General features: G+C 58.3%; 1 protein-coding gene across 10 annotated transcripts in view; it reads right to left on the reverse strand.

Annotated features, from left to right (window-relative positions):
- Positions 1-12,052, reverse strand: part of ZMIZ1 (zinc finger MIZ-type containing 1) — a 234,259-nt gene that overhangs the window by 36,596 nt on the left and 185,611 nt on the right. The window lies entirely within an intron of this gene.

Below are 12,052 nucleotides of genomic sequence, written 5' to 3' on the forward strand. Positions count from 1 at the left end.
TTTCCAGGGCAGAGGGCGGCCCACGGGTGGGGGCTAAGCTAGAGCGTGTGAGGGGGCAGCAAGGGCAGAAGCACAGGAGGACCCTCCACGCCCAGGCTTAGAGACATTAAACACCGAGAGAAAAGCAGCTGAAGTTAACGGGGTGCTGGGGGATCATCTTCCACCGGCCTGAGGTAACCACCAGGGGCCAAAAGCAGCTTAGGCTCAGTCTGTCTGGCCAGGCCTTCCAAAGAGCATGAGGGAGTCCGGAAGGCCGGGCTGTCACCACCTTGCCGTGTGAACCCACGGAGCTCGGAGACCCTCTCTGGGCCTCCATTTGCTTGCAGAGGAAGAGGGATAACAACTCCTGCCCTGCCTTCCTCCCAGGGCTGTGGTGAGGGGTCCCCTCCTGCCATGAGTACTTCAGCCGGACTGGTCTGTCTGATGGCTACGGAAGTAGCCCCGCCAGGCAGCCGGGGGCCTTTGGAACCAGGACGGCTCAGCTCAGCCACTTGGCTGGGTGCAGAGCCCGCTCCCTCATTTCCAGGCTCTCCCATCTAGATGCTGTACAACATGCTTCCGCGCCCTTCTGTTCAAACCTGCCCTGCATGATCCAGAATGCCAGCTGTTATCCCCATTCTACAGATGAGCAGACTGAGCTCAGGCAGGTGAAGGCCCTCGCTCACAGTAACCACGCCTAGACGGGCAGAGGCACAGATGGTGTGTCCCCTGCCCCACACCCCCGTGGGGAAGCCCAAGCCTGAACCAAAATGTGGGGGAGCGGATGAAACCCTTCAGGAGGCAGACACCAAGTGGCTGTGGTCTCCAGCCCTGCCAGTTCAGTGAGGAACCCCTCAGGCCACGTGCAAATCATGCCCGTTGCCACGTTCAGCTGGCACTGGGGGAAAAAAAAAAACAAAACCTTGAGGCACAAAGCCCTGCCTGGAGGGGTTGCACAGGGCTGTCGCCTCAAACTGCCCAGACCCCGGGGAGAGTGCCCCATTAGCCCAAAAACCCGAAAGGCAGGGCCAGGGACCCCCTGAAGTCATGTCACACTCTGCCCCTTCTCATGGCCCGCGTAAGCTTGATCAGTAGTGGGGGGCTAGGGGTTCTTTCCCGCTCCTCCCCAGGCGGGCAGGGGCCAGGGGCCAGCCACTAGGACCAGCCGGAGAACCCTGCACATGCCGTCCTGCTGAGGCTGCCCGGGAGCAAGGTCCACCGGTTACCAGGGACCTGCTGGGGGCTCAAGGACAAGAGAAGGGCAGCGGTTCTTGCAGGGAACAGGGCGGGGCGGTGACGGGCCCTCCCGGCTTGCTGGGTTTGTCTGCTCTGCTGGTGCAGGGCCCGAAGACATCCGGTCAAGGAGGAAAGTGTGGGCTGAAAAGCAGCCTGTGCCCTCGGCCAGGAGAGCACCTGTTTCTGCCTCCAGGAGGGGCTGCTGGGGGGGGGCGGGGGGCAGCTAGGTCTTAAGAGATATGTCCTGGCCCTCTTTGTGAGGCTCATCTTGCCACCACCTGCACAGGGAGGCCCCTACCCTGGCGTGTGTCTGCCCAGAACCAGGGCAAAGCGCCCCTAAAGCGGGCATTCAGCACACATCTGCCGCAGCTGGAGGGGGAGGCAGCCTATTCAGAGAGGTTGGAACAAACAGAAATGAATTTCCAGATTGCTCCATTCTTCTCCTAAGCCCCTAGTTACTGCTTCTTGTGTGTGTGTGTGGTGGGGGGGAGGGGGCGGGCACTGGGCATCTGGAAACTCATTTGCACGCCAAGCACGAGGCCTGCAGGATCGCAGCGACGGAGGGACTGCTCGGCTGCCAGCACAAAGGATGGCCACAGATGGTGCTGCCCGCTGCCCGTGGCCGCGCCTCCCAGCCCTCACCCTTCCCGGGGGGCACCACGCCACGCAGGAGCTCTCCTGCAATGTCACGGCCCCCCCCCCCCTCCCCGCTTGCTCAAGGACAGCCCTTGTCTCGTGGAGTGGTTTTCCGTTACGGGAATAAAAGGGAGCCGGTGGCATAGCAGAGCCTGGCTGTGAAGAGTCTGGAACGCTGTGAGCAGATGTGACATGTGCATTAGGCAGTCACGGTATCACACAGATGCCAGGACAGCCACGTTCCTACAATCAGGAGGCAAAGGGCAGGGAGCGAGGGAGGCAGCACCCTTCACCCCCTCGGCCTGAGCAGCCGGTGAGCACAGAGGCCACACTGGCAGACACATGGTGGCGGCTGCACGGGCACAGTGTGTGCTCTCTCATGGTGCAAGCCAACGCAAGCTGTTCTGGGGCAAATGCCGGTTCACGACGACGTGTGGGAATGTGCAGCCAAAGAGGGAGTCTGGGCACCGTCAGAGACCCTGGAGGACTGACGGACAGAGGCAGGTAGGGGATCACACAGGGACAGAGAGACAGCCCAGCAGGGTGGGGTGTGTCTGGATGTGCACTGCCTGTGTGCGTGCATCTGGGCCGAGCTGAGTGCGTGTGCTCTGACGGGCCAGCCCCGCCTGCATGTCTCTCTGGCCCTGTGTCTCTCCTCTGGGCACTCTCTGCGGTGGGAAAGGAAAAGGGACCACTGAGCACAGGCTCTGGGACTCGGGAGGGATGCCAGGCATGAAGAGTCCCCGCATGGGGTGGGAGGGACCGGAAGGTGTGGTGCAGAGTGCATGAGGGTGCCCGCAATGGGAAGAGTTTCGGGAGGGGATACCAGCCTTCCACATCTCAGGGGCCCCTCCTACTGTGTAGACAGCCACCGCGGCCAGCCCTCTGGCCGGTCCTGGGAGGACCACTCACCCGGACAGTCTGGGTTCCACCCCTTAGAGCTACATGACCTTGGGCAAATCATACGAGCTCTCTGGGCCTCAGTTTCCTTACCTGTTAAGTAGGCATTGATGGCAATGCTCACTCCTTGGAGGGCTGTTGTGACATGTAAATGACACTAACCCCTACAAAGTGCTGAAAACAGTGTCTGGTGTAATAAGCATGGAGGCCCAGAAGGCACCGTGTGTGGTCTCTGGAGAGCAGGTGAGGGTCTGCAGATGTTCCCTGTTCCCACTGGCAGGAAAGCACCTTGCGAATGGGAGGAGGCCATCCCAGCCCCCTCCAGGAGGTGTCAAAGCAGCCCCAATGGGCACCAGTGCCCCTGCTGCCCCAAGAGAGGGCAGGGACAATGGTAGGCAGGCCACGGGAAGTGGGGGCTAGGTGCCCTGGCCCTGTAGTCCCACAGGTGACAGTACTTGGCTCATGTCCTGCCACCGTGAGATTTCACACAGGCTGCTTCGTGGCTCGGAGACCCAGTTTCCCGATCTGTGAAATGGGCTTAACGGGGGCTGCCTGCCTCAGAGAATGGATGTGAGCTATGATTAGTGTTGCCAACCAACTATAAGGCTGTCCGAGCAGAAGCCAGAAAGGGAGGGAGGGTGGAGAAGGGAACAAAGGAACCCTGTAACCCACAGTAGTCCCAGAAGAGCAGCCCCTGCATCCCACACCCACCACATAGCCCTGGGGGAGCTGGTGAGGCACTGACTTTGGAACCAGTCCACAAAACCTGATCCCAGCTCAGTCTTTACCACCCACGTGACACCTTGAGCAAGTTGCCTAATCTTCCTGTGCCTCAGTTTTCCCATCTCTAAAATGGGGTGGTGGTATTCTACTCCCCACCTCATAGGGTAGTTGTAAGGATGAGCTGAGTTACCATCAGGCCCTAGTAGGTACTATCCACGTGTTTGCGACGATGACAATGCGCATCACTGACCCATTGGTAGATGAGTGACCAACAGGATGGGGGCCTCGGTGTCTCCGGCCACTTGGGGCCATACAACAGAGTCAAATGAACCGAAGAGGAATGCGGTTCCAGAAGTGCACAGGGGCTGGGGTGGCTGCAGGGCATCTGTAAGTCCCAGGCCCTGGAGCAGATGATGCCTAGCTGGCTGCAGGCTCTGTGGAGTGGCCCCTTCCTCCTGCCTCCCTCCTGAGCCGCTGAGGTGGGTGCCAAGGGGCAAAGTGAGGACAATATCATGTGCCCTGCTTCGCCGGAGACACAGGATGCAAAAATCAAGTCCTCCCTTAGAGGCGGCTCTGCCTTTGCTTCAGCCACTGGAAAGGTGCCTTTAGCCCTGAAAGGGAGGAATTTGGGCTTCCCTGGGATCCACCACGGGACCCCTAGCCCAACAGCAGCCATCTGAGGGGTTCCTTGGGGTCCAGAGCAACCCAACACCCAGACTCGGACACCTCACCTGGCCCTATCTTAGGCCCTAGTCTTCAGCAGCCAAGTTCCTGATGGCCACACCATAGGGGAAGCAGCAGCCCTGAGGGTCAGTGGACAGGAGAGGGGACTCCAGCCAGGGGATGACGTGACAGCTGAGTTCTCGGTCCCACTGCCTGCACTCAACTCTCTGCAACTTACCCAGGGAGCCACAGGGACACCAGATTCCCACTCCAGACCTGCCATGGACCTAAACTAGGCCCATCTGCCACAGCATGTGTCTTACAGTCGATGTCATATTGTGCTGTGATTAGTGGTAGGACTTCCTTCCTAGTGGGACATAAATATTGGTGTGCATGACAATGGGAGGCACCTTCTATTACTGGGATGCAGTAGATGTGTCTAGGGACCCCTGTGCCAGAAGATGCTATGGCTAAAGCAGCATGCACTCTTCTGAAAGAGAAATGGAAATGAACTCCAGGTCTGAGCATCAGGAGGACACAGGATGCACATCTAGGAGGGTAGGGTGGGAAAATGGCCGACATTTGCGCCCCAAGATCTTCCTGGCTATGCCCTCTGCAGCCACCACAGGATGCTTGAGGGACAAGCAAAAGGAAACCAGATACAAAAGTGAGGGCAGGTCGGGAGTGGCGCCCAGGGCATGTTAGTCCTGGCTTGTCTCAGATGTGTCCTCCTTGGGGGCAGTGACAGGACCTGCATGTCTCTGTACCTGCAGCTGCTGGCAGAGGGACATGCAGGAGGGGCTGGCCAGATGGACTAGTGGGATGGGCTGGTCTCACCAGAGAGATGGCGGGGTGGGGGTGGGAAGAGGCTGTGTGGCAGGATTTGGGAATTGCCTGGGTTCCAGGTGTGGGGAGGGGGGTGTGGGTGAAGCTGCATTCTCCAGACAAGCCCAGCAGCCAGCAGACAATGAGCCGGTGCGTGTGGAGGAGAGGCAGAGGCTGGGGTCGGGGAGTTAGAGCATCAAAGGGGTGATCGAGCTCACCCGGGCACAGGAGAAGGGCTGCCTGCCCCTTGCCAGGCTGCTCTCCAGCTTGAAAAGCAGCCAGGCACCAGAGGCAGCCAAGTGGCCACAGGAAACAAGGCATTTGTTCTTTATGGAGGCGAGCAGGGGACGTTCAGACAGTGAGAGGCCTGGGCTGCTCATTCTGGGGAAGGTCTGCAGACTGGGAAGGGATGGGAGCAGCCATGGGTGGGGAGGGGGGCGTCAGGGGGAAGGTATAGAGACCTGGATGTAAGGGCCAAGCCAGACAATTATCAAATGCACTGCAGCCTGGGGAAGCTACATGCAAAATGAAACAAAGGCATATTAAGTATCAAAGAGCATCTTAGCGACTAAAAGGCTGCTGGAGAACAGAGGAACTCTGGGTGTATATGAGTGAGTGTGTGTGTGTGTGTGTGTGTGTGTGTGTGTGTGTGTATGTTTGAGAGAGAGAGAGGAACAGAGAGAGAGACAGAAGGGGGGAGGGAGGAGGAAAGGGAAGAAGGGAGAAAGGAGGGGCTTCTGAGACCCAGGCTTGGGGCAGGACTCAGAGGTGCCCAGGAGGCTGTGGCCACCCCCTGGGGAAGGGGGTGAGGAAGATTCTTGCAGGGCGAGGCACAAAGATCCCTTGGGAGAATGCCAGTGGAGTTCACTGCTCAACGAGGAATATTAAGGACCCACACTCTCAAATGTTTCCATGCCATCAGCTCACTGCCATCAGGACCGTGCCATCGGGACCCTCTGAAGTGGCAGCAGGAGCGGGAAAGTCTGGCCTGGGCAGCTGGAGGGCCCTGCCTGGTGAGTTGGGAGCAAGTATGGGCCTCCACGCTGGGCTCCTCCCAGCTCCCCACCCCGCATCTGAGGTCGTGTTCCCCGATCCACCCAAATTCCCCGGGAGCACCTCAAGCCACCTCAGGGAGACATCCCCGCCTCTGCCCCCCACAGAGACCAGTGCAGCCTGATCATCTCTGCAGTGTGTCCCCTTTGCTTCTTGCCTCTTGCAATCACCTTCTGCAGGCCTTGTCCCTTCGCCCCTGAATTACGACAAGCCCGGCCCATCATTTATCTCCGTCTCCAAACCTGCCTCCTGCCAACCCACACTATGCAAGGCGGCCAGAGGAATTTTTCCACAAATGTATTCTGATCACCTCTCTCCAGTCTGTGTCCCCGGAGGCTGTACGCTGCTTGGTAGGGATGGGAGATGTTCAATGGATGCGGAAATGAGTCAGAGAGAGCCGGGCTATCCGGGGGAAGGTGTGCTTTTGTGTTGTCACAGCAACCCACGGGCCATGAGGGGGGCCAAGGGGTTCGCTTCTGCAACCCTGGCACCCAGCACGGCCCTTGGCACAGGCCATGCACCAACACAACCGATGCACTGAAGAGAATCGCAGCTGATAACCCAATACAGGTAAGGCGGGAGGGACGGACAGACTGCACTTGCTGCATCCGAGAGCCAGACAATCGGGGTCAACCTGTGACCGGTGCCCTGTGGCTTTTAAACCTGTCAGCAGCTCCCCATTCCCCAGGGGCTGGGACCTGGCCTCAGGAACATCAGCCCCGAAAGGAATCTTATCCGGACGAGTCTAGAGATTGGCGCTGTCATCAAATAACACCTGTAACTGAGTCAATTGAGACCTGTTTTGTGACACGCACACCCACTGGCGGGCCACGCCAAAATGGAGTAGGAAAGGTAAGCAGATTACAGAAACCACCTCAGTTCCTATACCTTGGGAGGCTGGCTGCCGCCCTGGGTTCTCTCTGCTCTTGGGTTGACACTGCTGTTCATGTGGACAGTGGCCGCCTCACAGGGGATCCCAGAGCACCTCGCCCAGGGCTCCCTGGCCATGCTCTTTCCCCCTCCAGCCTCCAGACCCAGGCCACGCCTTCCCAGCTTCTGACCTTCCTTTCATCCCCCACCCATGGGGCCTTGGGACCACTGCCCAGGGAAGCTTGGGAGTAAGAGACCACGGGGACTTCTGCCTGTGTCCGGAGACCAGGATCCCACTCTCCAGAGCCGAGCAGGGAAAAGGAGTAGTGAGGGGCCAGGAGGGGAGGAGGTCAGGCGGGGACTGGTCTCTCCCTGTCATCTATAAAGTGGGAAGACAAGAAGAGGAACCTCTGTTCACAGGCCTGGTGTGAGGAGTCCCAGGATGAAGGAAGGGCCCAAGCTCTAAACCCCACGTAAGAAATGGCAAGTCTTGTGCCAGAGTCTTTGCTGTAAAACGCTGCCTACCTCCTGCCTCCAGAAGGCAGAGTGGTGGAGAACACACGCTGGAGCCAGTCAGCTCGGGTTCAAATCCCAGCTCAGCCACTTGGCAGCTGTGTGACCTGGGGTGAGTTACTTAACCTCTCTGTGCTTTGGTCTTCCCTTTAGTAAAATGGGGATAGTAAATATTACCTACCCCCTAGGGTAGGGTAATAATAATCGGGAGGATTAAACCAGCTAATGTACATCACATGTTAGTACAGTGCCTGGCATATACAAAGGACTATAGGCAAATGAACCGTTTGTGTTGTTACTGAGCGCGTGGCTCCTTTAAGGATAGAGAGGCTGCTCTGTCTCCCCATCTACATGCTGTTGTTCAAATAAAACACAATTTCTTTCACTCATCTGTAAGAGCGTCACAAAAATGCTTATATACCACGGGCCCTAGCTTGTAGCACCTCTTTCATGCTGGGTGTTCCCTGGGCAGGCAGCGCTGTCCCCTAGTTCCCAGCTATGCCCGTTTTCCCTGCCCGACTCTCTGAAGCGGGCAAGACGATAGGCCCCCCACATATCTGAGCCCAGAAGCTGCTCACTTCCAACCCTGCTCTCGGGCCATGCGGTGCAGGTGGCCAGTTTGGGCAGATTCCTTCCCCGAGAGTGCCTGGGAGTGGGGACTGACTTTGCAGCCCCCCTCTCTAACCGGGCTGACAGAGCAGCTGACAAAGGGTCTCTCCTCTGGCCCCACACGAGGGGTGGTTAGCTGGGAGGCCCGGGCAGACCCTCGGCCCCTCCTCAGTCCACATGCCTCTGTGTATCTAGCAGGAGTGGGATGAGCGACAGGAGCCAAGGGCAGGATTCCTGCTCTGACCCATGACCCCCAAGCTGTCCGTGGAATTGTTCTTCTGCCTGTCCTCCTCTGTGGGCCCACTTCTGTCGGGTCCCCTGGAGATGGAAAAAGGGCCCCTCCCTGCCAGTTCTCCAAGGTCATCTCCTCCCAGAAAACAGCACAGGATGCACATGACCACAGACAGGCAGAGCCGGGGTCAGTGGCTGCTTGGGCTCAGGAGACCCAGCGTCAGCCCTAATGTGGCCACTGACCCAGTGGGCCGGCCTGGGGTCTATGTGCATGCCTCTGAAATGGGGTGACGTCGCCCCAGCATGGACAAGGAGGGTCTGATGGGATCACGAGCGTGCAGAGACAGCCCTTTGCTCGCCTGCCCGGCGCCCCCTGCTTCACTGAGCCTCACAAACCCCCAGCGGGGGCGGCCAAGGATGAGGCGGTCCGTATTTTAGGAAGCAGAAACGGAGGCCCAAGAGCAGGTGATTCAAACACAATAGTGACCCGGGGGTTGGTCCAGGATGGCTTCTCTTTCATCTCCCTGCGTCTGTGGTGTCACAGATCTGAGAACAGGCACGTCCCCAGGAGGCAGCTCTGTGCCTCCTGCCCACCTCTCATCCCGTGAGTTGGCGCCATCCCAGCTTCTTGTCCCACAGTCTGCACCAACTTCCTGTGTGACCTCTGGCAACTTCCTCCTGTCTCAGGGCCATATGTGAGAGGGGGGTAGGTGCTGTGCTCTCTGAGGTCTGTGGCCCCACGAATCAGCCCTGGTCTCATAAGGGGGTCACATCTCTCAGGGCTGAGGGCAGCCTCCACCCTTCTTAATCCTGCAGGTGCTGTGGGATTGTGGGATGAGCTACCTGTCCTCATGTCTGGCCTGGATGCTTCCCTCCCCGGGTTATAGAAGGAAAGGGCTCCAGAGATCTCACCTTGCCCAGGTACCCCATTTAATAAATCCAGGAGCCCAGAGCAGGGAGTGGGAGTGCTGAGGTCTGAGAGCAGGACCCGGGGGTAATGGGGGTTGGGGAGGGGGTAGGACTTCCCTCTGGTTACAAAAAACATCGTTCCTGGGGGGTTGTGGCCTGGACTTTGGCTGGCCCTGACAGCTGACCCCTGGACCATAAAACAAGAGGTACTTTCCTTGTGAGAAAATCTTACTCTCCTGCAAAAACAGCTGTATCATTGTACCACCACCACCGGCAGGAGCACGCTGTCCTCAGTTTCAACTGCTGGTTTTTCTAGATCAATCCCACACTCTGCTCCCTGCTCTGTCACCTGCCATCACTGTGGGGGTAGGAAAGTCAAGACAAGGAGGAATCATCTGCTGGCCCTCTGGCCGCCAGTGGCCCTGCCCCTCTCCTTGTCTGCCTGCCCTTTGTATCTGCGCACACACTCAGGCCCCACACGTGGGGAGGACAGACCAGGCTGGCGGTGTGGCTGGCCCCGGATGAGCACGGAGGCTCCTGGCCTGCCTTGCCCGGCCCTACCTGCATCGTTGTGCTCAGCATCCTGCCATCTCAGGTCCTTGCGTGGCCAGAGAGGGCCTCTGGGCTGTGTCCTTCCTCCCAGAAGGCTCTACACATGCTCCCACCCCTCTCCCCTTGGGTTGTCTAGGTTGGCAGGAGCTAGGAGGCTCAAGGCATGTGAACTCACCCTGGGAACTGAACTCCAGGGGACCTCAGAGCCTGAGCTGTAGGGATGATTCCCAACCCAAACCGGTTTGGCTGTCCTTCATCCTGCTGGGCAGGTCCTCAGACCCCAGAGGAGATGTCAGACAGGTTGAGCCTGTCCGTGGGCTTTAGGAAAATCCCAGCCTGGAAAATTCCCTGCCTACTTCACTCCACCACCTAGAGCCTTCCAGGATAACTGGTTCAGTTGAAAAGACAACCGAAACAAGCTCAAGGGGCCATTTTCATCAGAAAGAGAATGCCCCCTTTTCCTTAGTGGTGCCCCTCGGTCCTGCCAGCCTGTGGGATGGGCCTGGGCAGAGGCCATGGGCCGAACTGCTGCTGTCGCTAAGACCAGCTGGCAGGGAGCCATCACTGTGTCCTGTGCCCCTGCGAGGGGCGTGTGAGCTGGCTGTGGACCCTCATAAGCTACCTGGTCGTGGAGTGGCCACAGCCCCCATCATAGAGATAAAGGGCAGGCACAGAGAAGCTGGGGAACCTGGCTCAGGGCACACCTGAGCATGTGACAGGCTAGGACCAAGGCAGGAGTTTCTCCTCTTACCCCAGGGACATCTGCTGCTAATAGGGTAAGGGTAGGGGTCTAGACCACCTCAGCTGAAAGTTATACAGCATTAATAGCAAAGCAGGCATGCTGGGGAGGGGATGACCCCAGACACCCCACAACAGACTGAAGCCAGGTGGCCTCTGTGCATCTGTCCCCCCCCATTCTGGGGGGACATGGGTTCCAAAAGGACAGGTCCTTTGGCTACTCAAGGATTGACCAGAATATCCACTGGGAGGAGGGTCCTGAGAGTCAAGAAGTCTCCCTAGCTCCATTTTGCTCCAAGGTGCCACCCAAGCAAGATGGAGGAGAGCTCTCCCCATACTGTTGGCCCTGGCATGGCACGCCCACTGGGTCTGCAAGACCAGACCTGGGCCACATGGGCACACAGTGTGCCCCCAGGAGCCATGGAAGCTGTATGCCCCTCATTCCAGCAGGTGCCACCCGGAGAGCCAGTTTCTGTCCTGTATGTATAGTTTCTCCCGGGGCCTGAACACTCACTCTCAGGTAATGGGGGGGCGGGGGCAGTGACAGGAATCTGGTTCTTCCCTGGGTAGCTGACTTTGCTGAGGCTTCCTAGTTCAGTACTTGGCAGTGGGTCTATGTCCTCCTTCCTCCCACCCCTAGCATAAGGAGAGGTCGGAGTGGAGCCAGGCCCTTCCCAGGCTCGACCAGAAGCCAAGTCTAACCATCATGCTTGTTCATCTTCAAGGAAGGCAAGGGGACTGTGAGTCTGGGGGGTGGGGGTGAGAGGCCTGGCTGTGCACTCCCATCATTAGCTCTGGCCCCGGTGGCCAAACCCAGGCTCTTGGCCCTCATGGGAGCTGGAGCCGACAGCAAACCCCAAGATCCTCAAATGGAGGTTCCCTTTCACCTAGCCTAGGCTCACGAAGCCAGAGTAGACCATCCTGGGGTCTCGAGACCAGGCCTTGAGAAAGGTGCTGATCCCAGGGCGCCTTTGTTTCTATAAAGGAACCACCTGGAAAGCATCCCGGCCCCAGAGTGACTGAAGGTGTGTGTGCCACGGGGACAAGGACAAGAGAGAGACTTGGGGTGGGTGGCGCTTGGCCTGGTGATCCAGGTACTTGACTACTGAGAACTGACTTTAGGTCACTCACTGCTCTTTGAGAAAGAGCAAGTTGAGAAAAGACCCGCTGGCCAGAGCCCCAGCTCTTTTGCCTCCAAGTATTTGGACCACCCCCAATCCTTCTCCGCCTCCCCTGGCTCAGGGACCTCCTTAACCTGCAACGGTCTCAGGTTCACAGTACAAGAGAGGCAGACGATGCTTCCTTCCTCCCCAGCCTGGGCTCGCGAAGGGAAGACTAAACGATACAAAGGCTTGAGCGGCACAAGTGGCTTAAGGGTGGGGACAGAATTCCTGCTCTGGCGGCAGGCACTCTGCAAATCAGGCCCGTGTTTTAGCTCGGGGGCAGGTGACCTGGCCCCACGCTGTGGGAGAGGACAGCCTTCCAGTGCGTTCTCTACCCAAAACCGTGTTGCAGGGTTCTTTTCTCTTATCCATGCACCCAGCAAGAGTAGCCCACCGCCCGCACATTTCATGTTTCTGCCTTGGCTTTCTAGTGGATCGCTTCTTTCCTGAGA

This window comes from Panthera onca, chromosome D2, assembly GCF_046562875.1.
Source record: "Panthera onca isolate mPanOnc1 chromosome D2, mPanOnc1 haplotype 2, whole genome shotgun sequence".
In the NCBI taxonomy this organism is placed as follows: Eukaryota; Metazoa; Chordata; class Mammalia; order Carnivora; family Felidae; genus Panthera; species Panthera onca.